Here is a 14,202-nt window from a genome sequence, read left to right on the forward strand (position 1 = left end):
ATCTGAATGTGAGAAGAAATAATAATAATTTGTAAACACCTTGGATAGTGAGCGCTTCTTTCGATACTCCTCATTACATTACATATTACACAAATCTAGGCAGCCTAAATGATTATTTAAAATAAAACCAATAGGAGTCCATATTACACAAGCGTGCATGGTGTGTATGAGGCAACAATACAAAGCTGAGCATATCACACTTTTCATTCCATTTCTTTATCGCATCTTCTTATCAGTACACATTGTTGTATTTGTTATAGATGCATCTTGTCCATCACGATTTGAAGATGCAAAGTCTGCACTTGGTAAGTGAGACTTGATTTTAGTATTTGTAAATAACTATATTTTTTTAATAATTATTTTAATAACCATGATTATTACTCTTATTTATGATTTTATGGGTTGGATTTTGATATTAGGGGTTGATTAAAAGCTTTCTTGCTTTCTCCTTTGTCGATTTCTCCCTTTGGTTTTGGTAAGCTGTCTCCTTTCACCTTTAATTTGTTTTCTCTTGATTATTGAATTTATGAATTTAGGGGTTGGATATTTTTTTTTTGTTTTGGTTATAGGGGGTTGGATTTTGATATTTCATGCTATTTGTTTATCATGCTAATTTGTGTGTTTCATGCCCTTTTCTTGTTGTCTGGTTGCTGAGAAATTTGTATAAAATTTCATATCTTAGAAATTAAATGTTTTTTTTTGTTTAAACGTAAACTTGTTTCAGAAATTTGGAACATCTTACTGCCTTTGTTTTTTTCAATTTATGGCGTAGAGCTGATTTCAGATCTAAAATAAATTTGTATTTTTCTAAAGAGTGCTAGATTTAATTTATGGTGAGTGTTGTTATGAGCTAATATCAGAACTCAATTCATGTTACTTTATTTTTTTTCATACGGACATACATTTGCACTATAATTCGTCTCAGCCGCCAAGTCCGCCCTCTGCACCGTCTCTCTCTCCTAGTCTTGCACTATAACAGGTATCCTCTCTCTCTCTCTCTCTCTCTCTCTCTCTCTCTCTCTCTCTCTCTCTCTCTCTCTCTCTCTCTCTCAATTGCGCGATTTGTGTGACCTTAGCTCCAAAATTTGTGTATGAATTTTACATTTTTTTGTTAATTAATGTAGTGGTAGTTGTTGTGGTATCTGATTGGGAATTTGTTTAACCTTTTGACGGCTAATGAAATAAGATTACAAATTTCACTATAAGAAGAAGTGAAAAAAGTAAACTCATACCACTGTATAAAATTCAAAATCGTGAATTAATCACCATTTCGTAGAAAAAATGTATGGTGATAGAAATGTGAATATTAGTGAATCACTATGAACCACTAACACAATTCTTATTATACCTTGATGGCTTTGCCATTTGATGATCATAAAGAAAGGGTGTCGTGAGTTTTTTGTTTCTATACTCGGTTGCAACATTTTGATTAGAGGGGGATATGCCCATCGCAAACTTATGATACGATTTCCTAATAATTTTCTAGTGCATGCTTATAGTAAATTGGTCTCAAACATATCCTTTAAATTATGATTACAGTTACATCCATGTGATATTTTCTCTATCAACTCTATTATTATTTTTTCTTAGAATTGAAATGTTTTTGGCTGAACATGTAATTATTTCTTGCCAGTATGCAACACAAGTTATTGTGTTATATTTCATATTCTTTATTGAAGTTATGTTTCAATTCAGTTGTTTGCAAAAATAGATGTTTCTAGTTTTCATAATTAATAGTTTAATACATCTCATATATAGAAGAGTCATGTTACAAATGCCTCCCTTTCTATCAACTTTGGTTTGTGGTCAACATCAAAGTATATAATATGCAAAAAAATATGTCTATACTTATATTTAAATTTCTACATGCAACTTGATTAATCAATTTATTTCCTTCTTTTTTTGTTTCCAGACCTTCCATCTTAGTTAATTTTTTCCTTTTCTTGTTAAATTTGTTCATACAATTTAAGGTATTGAGCATAAGTTGAAAGTTACCTACACAATGAAACATTCTTGAACATAACCGTTACGACACTCTTTTATTTATTGTTGTTAAAGTCAACAATGCAACATGATAGAATGATGTGCATTTCATATTTTGTTAGACTAATGTCATGTCACACTATATATGGTCATAGATATATCCTAATAAGGTGACCACTTAATTTGATAATGCTCTTTGCTTCTATGTGCTTGTTTGATCTTCAATTATGACCGATTGAGGTATATTAGCATCACTGGCATCAATTTTGGGGACAGTAATTGGTAGTTGTAGTCCTTGTTGGAAGATTTTTTGTGTGGACTCAACTGACATCATTGCTTTTTGTTCTTTTGATATGACCCATACAACAATGTATAGTCCTGTAACCACCACCACTCCTCTAACAATGATGATGTACATAAAACAAATCAATGAGGAAAATATGAGTTTGACATTCTTAACCAAAAATGCTTGATTTTAATGAATGAAACTTTAGAAAAGAAACAATTTGTGAGAATGAGAAGCATAATTATCAATTTAATCTTTAAAATTGTAGTCGTTGTATAATGTGATCTCTTAAATTAAAGGAACTTTAAAATAATTCTTGAAATTGAAAAGCATTGATCACATTAATCTTTTCGAGAAAAAATATTTAAAGTAGAAATTTACCGATCCAAAAAGACTAATGTTGATGCAATCAAAGATTTTTCAGTTTTATATATTATGTTGAAAGTTCGGTTAATGTCATGTATTATAGAGTTTAACGTGTTTGATTTTAGAGACTAAATTGATTAATTAGTTTGCAATAAATTTAGAAGAGTGTTAGGAATACACTCTGGGTTGCTATAATATACCTTTCAAGGTGGAGTTTCTCCGAGAGGAAAATACAAGCCAAATCTAGGACTATAATCATACGCAAAGGAGTATAGGCAGTCATAAAAACAGGTCCCGTAGTTTTAATTACATACCCTTGCACATAATATTGAAATGCTAAAGTTACTATTCCTTGGGTAAAACATTCGAAGAAAAAATATTAGAAACAAAATTAGAATACTTGTTTAATGTTGTAACTTGGACCTAACTTCTTAAAAAAAAAATTGAGTTGGGTCTTTGAGTTTAGATGGGCTCATTGGCCCATTACTATAACAATTGTTCAAAAACATCTCAAATTCATTGTCAAACGATAGCTAACTACCTTTCGGCCCTTACTAGGCGCCTAATGAGCAATGTCCTTATCGAAAATTGTTACTAACCGCATATATTGAAGTAAAGAGTCTAGAGTCCAGGCCCAACGACCAATCTTCAGGGTGTTTGCTCTCCATGAAAACAGTTAAAACACTGCTTTGAAGTGCACCAATAAAGCAAACCCATGTGGCTAGTGACATCTTTGTTGGATACTTTCTCAATGTTATGATCTGCAATTTGTAAGAAATTGCTTAGTCGGGGTCGAAACTATATTTGAAAATCGTTTGAAACTTTAGTGACTATAGATATCATTTGTTAAAAGTAGAAGTTAGTGGTTCTCCTCGTCTTTTGACCCGAGACATGATTTTATTGGTGTCAATTTAACAAAAACAAGGAAAAAAATGTGTATGCCTCAAAAGTCAACACATTATTTATCCAACATCAATTATATCACTATCTTAGTAGTATTGATTTTCTATCTAAAGTGCCATTTATTTAAAAAACTGAAATATTTTAATTTATTTTCTGAATATGCCTAATATCTAAAATTAAAATATGAGGTGCAACTACTCAAATTGGATCATCTACGACCGGTTTTATTGTATTAGCAAACCCTAAAATCTTAGATTTAGAGAATGAATTTAATTTATCTTTATTAATCTAACGGTCTAAAACCGGCTCCACTATAAAGTCGACAATAGAGGATTCGGGCTCAAATATGTATATGTGAACATACTTGTAAAATGTAGAAAGCAGAGATACCAACACAACCAATGAGGATAAACAATGCACCAAGGAGCCAGTGTGCACCAGTGGGATCATTCACATTTTTAGGTTGGTGCATTTGAGTAGCTACTGATGACCCAACAATTTCAACAACAGGACCTTTGTATAGTGCCATTAGTAAGCACCACCAAGACGCACCAGTGTGCCAATCACTTTGGCTTGCATCCTATCTCCTTGGTGGGTCTTGGGGGTGCATTACTGGTGGCACTATACAAAGGTCCTGGTGTTCAAATTGTTGGGTCATCAACAACTACTCAGATGCACCAGCCTTAAAGTGTGAATGATCCCACTAATGCACACTAGCTCCTTGGTGCATTGTTTATCCTCATTGGTTGTGTTGGCATCACTGCTTTCTACATTTTACAAGTAAGTTCACATATACATATGTGAACCCGAATCCTTTATTGTCGACTTTATAGTGGATCAGGTTTTAGAACGTTAGCTTAATAAAGATAAATAAAAGTCATTCTCTAAATCTAATATTCTACGGTTGACAATACCATAAAACGGGTCGTAGATGATCCAATTTGAGTAGTTGCACCTCATATTTTAATTTTAGATATTAGGAATATTCAGAAAATAAATTAAAATATTTCAGTTTTTTAAATTAATGGCACTCTAGACAGACAATCAATACTACTAAGATAGTGATATAATTGATGTCGATTTGACAAAATAATGATAATAATGTGTTTACTTTTGAGGCATACACATTTGTTTTTTCTTGTTTTTGTTAAGTTGACACCAATAAAATCATGTATCGGGTCAGAAGACGAGGAAAACCACTAACTTCTCTTTTAACAAATTATGTCTATAGTCATTAAAGTTTCAAATAATTTTCAAATAAAGTTTCAACCCCGACTAAACAATTTCTTATAAATTGCAGATCATAACATTGAGAGAGTATCCAACAAAGATGTCACTTGCCACATGAGTTTGCTTTATTGGTGCACTTCAAAGTAGTGTTTTAACTGTTTTCATGGAGCGCAAACACCCTGAAGCTTGGTCGTTGGGCCTAGACACTAGACTCTTTGCTTCAGTATATCCGGTAAGTAACAATTTTCAATAAGGACATTGCTCATTAGGTGCCTATCAAAGACCGAAAAGGTTGTTAGCTATCGTTTGACAACGAATTTGAGATGTTTTTGAACAATTGTTATAGTAATGGGCCAATGAGCCCATCTAAACTCAAAGACCCAACTCAATTTTTTTTTTTTAAGAAGTTAGGTCCAAGTTACAACGTTAAACAAGTATTCTAATTTTGTTTGTGACATTTTTTCTTCGAAAGTTTTACCTAGGGAATAGTAACTTCAGCATTTCAATATTATGTGCAAGTCTATGAAATTAAAACTACGGGACCTATTTTTGTGACTTCTTTTACTCCTTTGCGTATGATTATAGTCCTAACTTTGGCTTGTATTTTCCTCTCGGGGAAACTTCACCTTGAAAGGTATATTATAGCACCCAGAGTGTATTCCTAACACTCTTCTAAATTTATTGCAAACAAAATAATCAATTTAGTCTCTAAAATCAAACACGTTAAACGTTACGATACATGACATTAACCGAACTTTCAACATAATATATAAAACTTAAAAAATCTTTGATTGCATCAACATTAGTCTTTTTGGATCAGTAAATTTCTACTTTAAATATTTATTCCCGAAAAGATTAATGTGATCAATGCTTTTCAATTTCTAGAATTATTTTGAAGTTTTTTTAATTTAAGAGATCGCATTATACAACGACTACAATTTTAAAGACTAACCTGATAATTATGCACGATTCTCATTCTCTCAACTTGTTTCTTTTCTAAAGTTTCACTCATTAAAATCAAATATTTTTGGTTAAGAATGTCAAACTCATATTTTCAACTTTGATTTGTTTTATGTACATCAACAATGTTGGAGGAGTGGTGGTGGTTACAGAACTATACGTTGTTGTATGGGCCAAATCAAAAGAACAAAAAGCAATGATGTCAAATGAGTCCCCACAAAAAATCTTCCAACAAGGACAACAACTACCAATTAGTGTCCCCAAAATTGATGTCAATGATGATAATAAACCTCAATTGGTCATAACTGAAGATAAACCAGCACAGAGAATCAGTGTGGATTATCAATTTAAGTGGTCACCTTATTGGGATATATCTATGACTATATATAGTGTGACATGAGATTAGTCTAACAAAATATGAAATGCATATCTTCCTATCGTATTGCATTGTTGACTATAACAAAAATAAATAAAAGAGAATCTTAACGGTTATGTTCAAGAATGTCTCATTGTGTACGTAACTTTTAACTTGTGCTCAATACGTTAAATTGTCTGAAAAAATTGAACAAGTAAAAGAAAAAATTATTAACTAAGATGGAAGGGAAGCATTTGTAACAAAGACTCTTCTATATGTGATGTATTAAACTATTAATTATGAAAACTAGAAACATATATTTTTCCAAACAACTGAATTGAAACATAACTTCAATAAAGAATATGAAATATAACACAATAACTTGTGTTGCATTTCAATTCCAAGAAAAAATAATAATAGAGTTGATAGAGAAAATATCACATGGATGTAACTGTAATCAGAATTTAAAGGATATGTTTGAGACCAATTTACTATAAGGATGCACTAGAAATTATGAGGAAATCGTAGCATAAGTTAGTGATGGACATATCCCTCTCTAAATTCTAGTGCTAAATTATATTATGCTGAGTGACTATTTTTTAGGTATTTCGTCGCATAAATATGTCACTAAAATGTATATTTGTAGTACTGGGAAAAAATATTTAGTCTTAATATTGATGATGAACTTTTGGACATCATTGAAGATGGTATTGACATTCCAATAGATGAAGAAGGTGTAGCTATTGATAGAAAGAAACACACTATTATTCATAAAAAACTCTACAAGAAGCCTCACAAAGTTAGAGGAGTTATTGTTGCTGCTTTATCTCACAGTGAATACTTGAAGTTAGGTGACAAATAAACTCCTAAAGCTATCTTCAAATCTTTGCTCTCAAACTATGAAGGTAACAAGAAGGTTAGAGAAGCCAAAGTTAATCTTCTTGTTCAACAGTATGAGATGTTCAAGATGAAAGTGGGTGAAAACATTGAGACTATGTTCTCAAGGTTTCAGACTCTGGTATCTGGACTTCAGATTCTGAAGAAAAGCTACTCAACTGTTGATCATGTGAACAAGATTCTAAAGAGCTTACCTTCTAGATGGAGACCTAAGGTGACAGCTATGGAGGAAGCAAGAGATCTGAATACACTCAGCATTGAAGATCTCATAAGCTCTCTAAAATATCATGAGTTAGGGCTCAAATCCAAGTCTATAGCACTGAAGTCAAAGGGTAATTCTTAAAAGCTCTCAAAGCTTATGAGTCTGAAGATGAGTCTCCTAAGGGAGGTTCTGAAAAAGATCAGAAGCAAGAGAAGCAAGAGGTTCTCAAACAGAAGCAGTGGTTCCAAAGGATCAAGCTCAAAGAAAGAAGATCAGAAAAGTTGTTTCAACTGCAAGAAACCTGGTCACTTCATTGTTGAATGTCCAGATTTGCAGAAGGACAAGTCAAAGGAGAAGTAAAAGAAAACAAGCTTCAAATCTAGTAGCTTCAAAAACAAGAACAAGAAAAGTCTTATGGCAACATGAGATGGTCTTGACAAGGAATCAGATTCTTAGAAAGAAGAAAATGCTAAAGAAGCTAATCTGGCTTTGGTAGCAACAACATCTTCTGATGCAGAGTCTGGAACAAATTATGAGGATGAAGATGAGGTATACTATAAACTTACTAGATCTGAACTTGTTGGTACTGTCAAAGAACTTATCACTCATTATCAAAGCAAGTCAAGTGAATTTAGAATTTTAAAAGGAAAATTTTACTTGGTGATTAGAGAAAATGATAGTTATAATCTTGAAATTTTAGAATTGGAAGAACAAAACAGATATTTTAGAAAAATGACTGATAAGTGGTCTAATAAACCCTTAAGTGAGCAAGAAATTGCACTTCAAGAGTTTAATGTGACTGGAATTGACAGAAGCAAGGTAGCTTATATGATTTATGGAGTCAGAAGGAACAAGGGAGAAAGAATTGGTTTTACAAAAGAGTTTGGTAAGCCGAAATCCATTCAACCAACTTGTTCTGACTGCATTTAGAAAGGTTTAAAAGCTTATTTTGTGCCAGAAGCTAACAAAACTGAAGTTCTGAACCAGACAAAACCTAAGGCTTTTGAATCCCATATTATGAACAAATCAGAATCAAAGATTTCTAAGTCTAAGACATTGAATAATCCTGAGCCCAAGACTTCAAAGATTCAGATTCTGAAGAGACCAAAACCAATGACATCTAAATCCCAAGTTCTTATGAGATCAGAATCAAGATTCTTGAAAGCTCAGGTTCAAAAGAGTTCAGTTTCTAAAACTAAGGTGATTTCAAGATCAAAAGATTTAAAACCGAGAGTCTTGAATGAATGATGACAGTCCATCATATCACATTTTTATAGTCTTTTTAATTAAGTTTTAATTCTATTTTTATTAGTTTAGTACTTAATTTAAAGTCATTTTAAATAATTTGTCTTTTTTTATTTAATTTATAGAGTAAGTAGTTTATTATATATATATATATATATATATATATATATATATATATATATATATATATATATATATATATATATATTAGTAGCACAATACTAAAAGAAAAGAAAGCAAAAAACGTGTAACATGGTAAAAAGAACAACTGGCCTTTAACCCAATTGGGTCTTGGTTGACCCGAGAGGAACAAAAAGATGGAAGTGAGGGAATAACAAAGGAAGCTGCGCAGCAAATGAAGAAAGAATGACGTTTTGGAACAACAAGCAGTAACATCATTTTTTTGGAGATTTTTGGTTTATGAGAGAAATATATTATTTCTAGAGAGAAACACAAATGAAGGTGTTAGGAGTAGATTCTACCCAAGATTTGTTGAGACATCATGAGTCTAGGTATGTAATCTTCATCTTTCTTTCATCATCTGCTAAGCTTGCATAGACATATGTAGCTACATCTACCTTGTGGGTTTTGAGATATTCAAACAAGCCATTATGTAAACTCTTGATCTTTTAATATATGGCTCTAACTATTTATTCAATATTGTTATTATTCTTGCTTTTAAACCTTTATTTGAGATTTGAAATGTTATTGACAAATACTTTTGGATCTAGGATTAGAATAATAATCTATCTAAGTTTTAATTCTAGACATAGAATTTAATCTTTGATAATCACTTTGTAATCAAGAACTTAATGCTTTTGGGTCGTTTAATAGATTGGGAAATCGTCGATTAAACAATCCGATCGACTTCGTGATTGTTTAATAGTTTGGGAAATCGACTTTTCAATAGTCCATTAGAAATCACGACATCATTTGGACACAAATGATGTTGTTGAGTGATTGTAATAATATCGTTTAAAAAGCTAGAATCTGTTATTTGATCGTGAGATTGCAGTTGTTACGCTTGGTTGAGTGTCTCTGACCCCAAACGAAATGGCCTATCTCTTCTCTATTTATTTTAAGTCAAATAGGTTATATAGGTTTACACAAACACACATTTTAAATCCATACACTTAGAACAATATTGATTGTTGAATGACTTGAATATCACGCTAGTCCATGTGGAGACGATATACAATACTTACTTTTGATTGATAGAAAAATATTACATCAGTGAACCTAAGTTTTATAACTTCAGGCACAAGGCACGGAAGAACCCAAAACCTTTCAGAACTAACCAAAAAGGACCTATAAAGATATGGCTATCTAAGTAGGAAATTGTTTATGTTGCAAATATGCTTAAGAGGAATGGAAAAGCATAGATCATGGTACCTGGACAATGATTGCTCACGACACATGACAGGAGATAAGTCTATGTTCCAAACACTGACCATGAAAGAGGGAGGAACTGTGGGGTTTGGAGGAAACCAGAAAGGAAAGATTATTGGTATGGGGACTATTGGTAACTCTTCTATCTCTATTAATAATGTTTGGTTTGTTGGTGGACTAAGAAATAACATACTTAGCATAATTCAATTTTGTGATAGTGGTTATGAAGTGATGTTTGATAAGAACAATTGCACAATAATCAACAACATTGACAGATATATATTGTTCAAAGGTAAACGAATGAACAGTGTTTACAAAATCAATTTTTCTGAATTGGTTGATCAGAAGGTAGTTTGTTTTCTATCATTAAGTGATGAGAAATGGTTGTGTCACAAAGGTTGTGATATGCTAACTGAAGATTAATATCTAAGCTTAGCAAGTTACAATTGGTCAGAGGCTTACCAGACATTAACAATCACTCAGATGCACTATGTGGGGCATGTCACAAAGGAAAAATTGTGAAAACTTCTTTTCAATCCAAAGACATTGTTTATACTTCTAGAACCTTAGAACTACTTCAAATTTATTTGTTTGGACCAGTTGCTACAACATCAATTAGTGGGAAGAAGTATGGATTAGACATTGTTGATGATTACAGCAGATGAACTTAGGTAAAATATAGCTAAATATGAAGCATATGATATGTTTAGTAAATTTTGCACACAAGTAAAGTCTGAAAAATAAATGAAAATTTTAAAAGTCAGATGTGATCATGGTGGAGAATTTGAAAATGAGCCATTTGCAACTTCTTATCAAAAACATGGAATTTTCCATGAGTTATTTTCTCCTAAAACTCCAAAACAAAATCGGGTTGTAGAATGAAAGAACATATCTTTACAAAAAATTGCCAGAACCATGATTCATGAGATTAATATGGCTAGATACTTCTGGAAAGAAGCTGTAAACATAGCATGTTATGTTCAGAACATCATTTACATTAGACCAATTCTGAAGAAAACGACATATGAACTCTTTAAAGGAAGAAAACCAAGCATCTCATACTTTCATCAGTTTGAATGTACATGTTACATCTTAAACAATAATGTCTATCTAAAGAAATTTGATGTCAAGGCACAAAAGGTAATATTTTTAGGATACTCTGAAAGATCAAAGACATACAGAGTGCATAATTTTGAAACACATTGTGTTGAAGAATCAATGCATATCAAATTTGATGACAAAGAGTCTGACAATGAAATGCCAGAGCTAATTGAAAATTTTGTAGATATTCATATAACCGAAGAAGCTTCAGAACATTATCAAATTTTACAGTCTGATAACAATCTTGAAGGTTCATAAGCTAATCCAACTCCAGAAGATCATCTAGACGAAGAAGCTTCAGAAGTACCTCATGATGGTTCTCAAGAAGCAAATCAATCCAAAAATACTTTCAAGTACAAGTCTTCAAAACCTGAAGATCTAGTCATTGGAAACAAAGACATTCCTGGAAAGACAATGTCATCCTTCATACAAAAAGATTCAATGTTGGTACTTCTGTCAATGATTGAGCCAAATTCTGTTGATGTAGCACTTTATGATGATGGATGGATAGTTGCAATGCAAGAGGAACTTAATCAGTTTCAAAGAAATGATGTCTGGGATCTGGTTACTAAACCATCTCAGAATAACATTATTGGAATAAAATGGGTGTTCTGAAACAAGCTTAATGAACAAGGTGAAGTTGTCATAAACAAAACAGGACATGTAGCACAAGATTACTGATGTATTAAATCGGCAAGTGCACGGTTTACCGGTGTAGTAATAAAGAGTATCGTTCCAGCAGGGAGTTGTTGAATTCAATTAACCTTTATTGAATGATTAGAAAAGAGTTTAATAGAAAAGTTGGGATTTTAACGGTTTAAAATAATAATAATAATAATAATAATAAAAGTGCCTTGGGATTATTGGTTTGTCATGGTAACAAATCCTTCTCAAACCAAACCCTAAACCTTGAACCTTATGTTGAACCAATTTTCTAAAGACAAGTTTCTTTTTAGCCTATCACATATCCTTTCGGTCTCGGTGAGTGTGTTTCTCTAACAACCACACCTATTTTCATGGTTGATTGCTATTTAAATCCTTGAAGCTCGAAACTTTATTGTCTCAAGGTTTGCCAGACTATTTTCATGTTTTCCAATCCTTGTCTAATTTCACTTGTTCCAATATCAAAACTTCATCTTTCGATCCATTGCTTGATATTTGTGATTATGAATTAACTAGTACTAACCCTCCGCCGTCGCTTTATAAATTTGATACTTGTTAATTCATTATAAAAATGGTGAAATTAGATTAGAAAATAACATGTACATAATATTAATGTTCAAGGTTTGGTTTGATAGGGATTACATCATTAGACTCATCCAACAATCCCAAGACAAGAAGAGTCTAGTCACTCATGTTCATTGTAGACATAGAAGAGAAGAAGAAGAAGAAGAAGAAGAAGAAGAAGAAGAAGAAGAAGAAGAAGAAGAACATAAAATAAAATAAAATAAAGGAGAACTTTTATTCAAAGAAACAATTGTCACTTATTATTTCAGAGAACAAAAGATGATTATACAAGCTTGATGGCTGCTCTATTTATAGTCTAACAATGACTTAAGGTTTATTGTTAAACACATTTTGTTCCAACAGTGACAAGCCTTTAACTGAACATGTAACATCCCAGACTGCTTACAGGATTGCCGACTAACCCCACAAACCAACACGAGTCTTTTCAGCATGCTTTGTCCTCACTCACATGCTTACCGGGAAACTTCCCGGTAGGTCACCCATCCTAGTACTACTCCAAGCCAAGCACGCTTAACTATGGAGTTCCTATGGATTGAGCTCCCGAAAAGAAGATGCATCTTGTTGATATGGGTAGTACCTAACAATTCTTATAAGCCTTCCTTCAACCATGTAGTCCCATACCTACACGGCCTCCGGATCCCTCTCATTCCGATGTGTTTCGGTTCCTACTATTGTCGTGGGGGTCCCTTGCGGCTTAAACCGTTCCCCTTAGGTCAGGAACCTTTCGTATCCACCTAGCGGGATATCGAAAGCCACGACGTGGGTGTTACAGAACATGAGCTTACTCAAAAGCTAACAACCTTATGGGAAATGCTTGGACAATGATGTGAAAGACTTGGGTAGTAGGCACTATGAATGTAATGCTAGGTTTAGTATGATCATCAAAATGGACAACATATTTCAATCCTCATACGCAAAGACAAAGTCATGCACAAGTTTGGATATGTTTAATTAACCTTCCACGAGAGTATTAGATCCCAAAAGTGTTGCATGAAATAGCAAGAAGGGTTGGCATACTTTTATACATCTTTGGATAAATCAACCAAGAATCGTGTTTGGACATTATGCAAGAATCATGGTAGATCCTAATCTTTTAGATAAAATTTAAATGAAGAAATAATGGTTGAGAAAGAAGACTACACTTTCTTCGTGGAGGTAATCTATGAAAATCTTCTTCGAAATTTTTTTAAACTGAAATCTTCCTCAATATTTCCCTAAATGTCAAATGCTTGGTGAATTCATTGCTCAATGCCATAAATTGCACTCTTATGGAAATAACGAAAACCAAAACAATGTTAAGATAGATAACAAGAGTTAATAAAAACAGACTCTGATTATGTATAATGTCGTAAAGCTTCGCAGAAAGTTATTGAAAGATCTCTTGATCATAATGAAAATGCAGGAAATAAGTTCAACACCTATTTCTTTTTGCATATCAAACTAAACACATATGAGATTATTGTCAACATTCGTAAAAGGATTTTGAACCACTAGTTCAACAATTGCACCATAAAAACAATGTAAATGTTTATGAGGGTGAAAAGGACAATAATTTATCCATATATGAATTTCATGAAGCTTAGACTCATGAAGATCGGGACGATCATCAGAAGCATGTGGCTACTAATCGAGATCTTGCTGGAAATATACAAAATGAAGGGAAGGGCTTGAGGAACCAGTAGCACATATATAATTTTGAACCTAGAGATATCAAAACATTGTTGGATTAATTATTTAATTAATCAATTATGGATTGACAATAATCAATTATTATACGTTAATATTATAATATAAATTATGGTATATTGTGTTGAGCACTAATTAATTGATGAATATGTGTGATTGGGCTATTCTTTCTAAATGGACCATGATGGGTTGGACCATTTAGCTAAGCCCAATGAGAGGTCCCTGCCTTCAGCCGTTTAGCTATTTAAACGTCATCCCATCAGACGGTTAAGCATTCTGACCATTACGGTGAAACCCTGCAGCCAAACGGGATGAGGGTAGTCATCCCTCTCATATTTGTTGGCGGTTATC

General features: G+C 32.7%; 2 pseudogenes across 1 annotated transcript in view; one reads left to right on the forward strand and one right to left on the reverse strand.

Moving 5' to 3' along the window:
• LOC146955280 (WAT1-related protein At4g08290-like) overlaps positions 1–6,175 on the forward strand; it is a 33,199-nt pseudogene extending 27,024 nt beyond the window's left edge. Inside the window, exon 8 of the transcript XR_015016562.1 lies at positions 5,852–6,175. The product of XR_015016562.1 is annotated as a WAT1-related protein At4g08290-like (transcript). The remainder of the gene's footprint in view (positions 1–5,851) is intronic.
• On the reverse strand, positions 2,186–4,117 carry LOC146955282 (WAT1-related protein At4g08290-like; annotated as a pseudogene).
• Positions 6,176–14,202: the final 8,027 nt, after the last annotated feature.

The sequence above is a fragment of the Medicago sativa genome, chromosome 1, assembly GCF_051527215.1.
Source record: "Medicago sativa cultivar Bolivia chromosome 1, Bolivia_mono, whole genome shotgun sequence".
Lineage (NCBI taxonomy): Eukaryota > Viridiplantae > Streptophyta > Magnoliopsida > Fabales > Fabaceae > Medicago > Medicago sativa.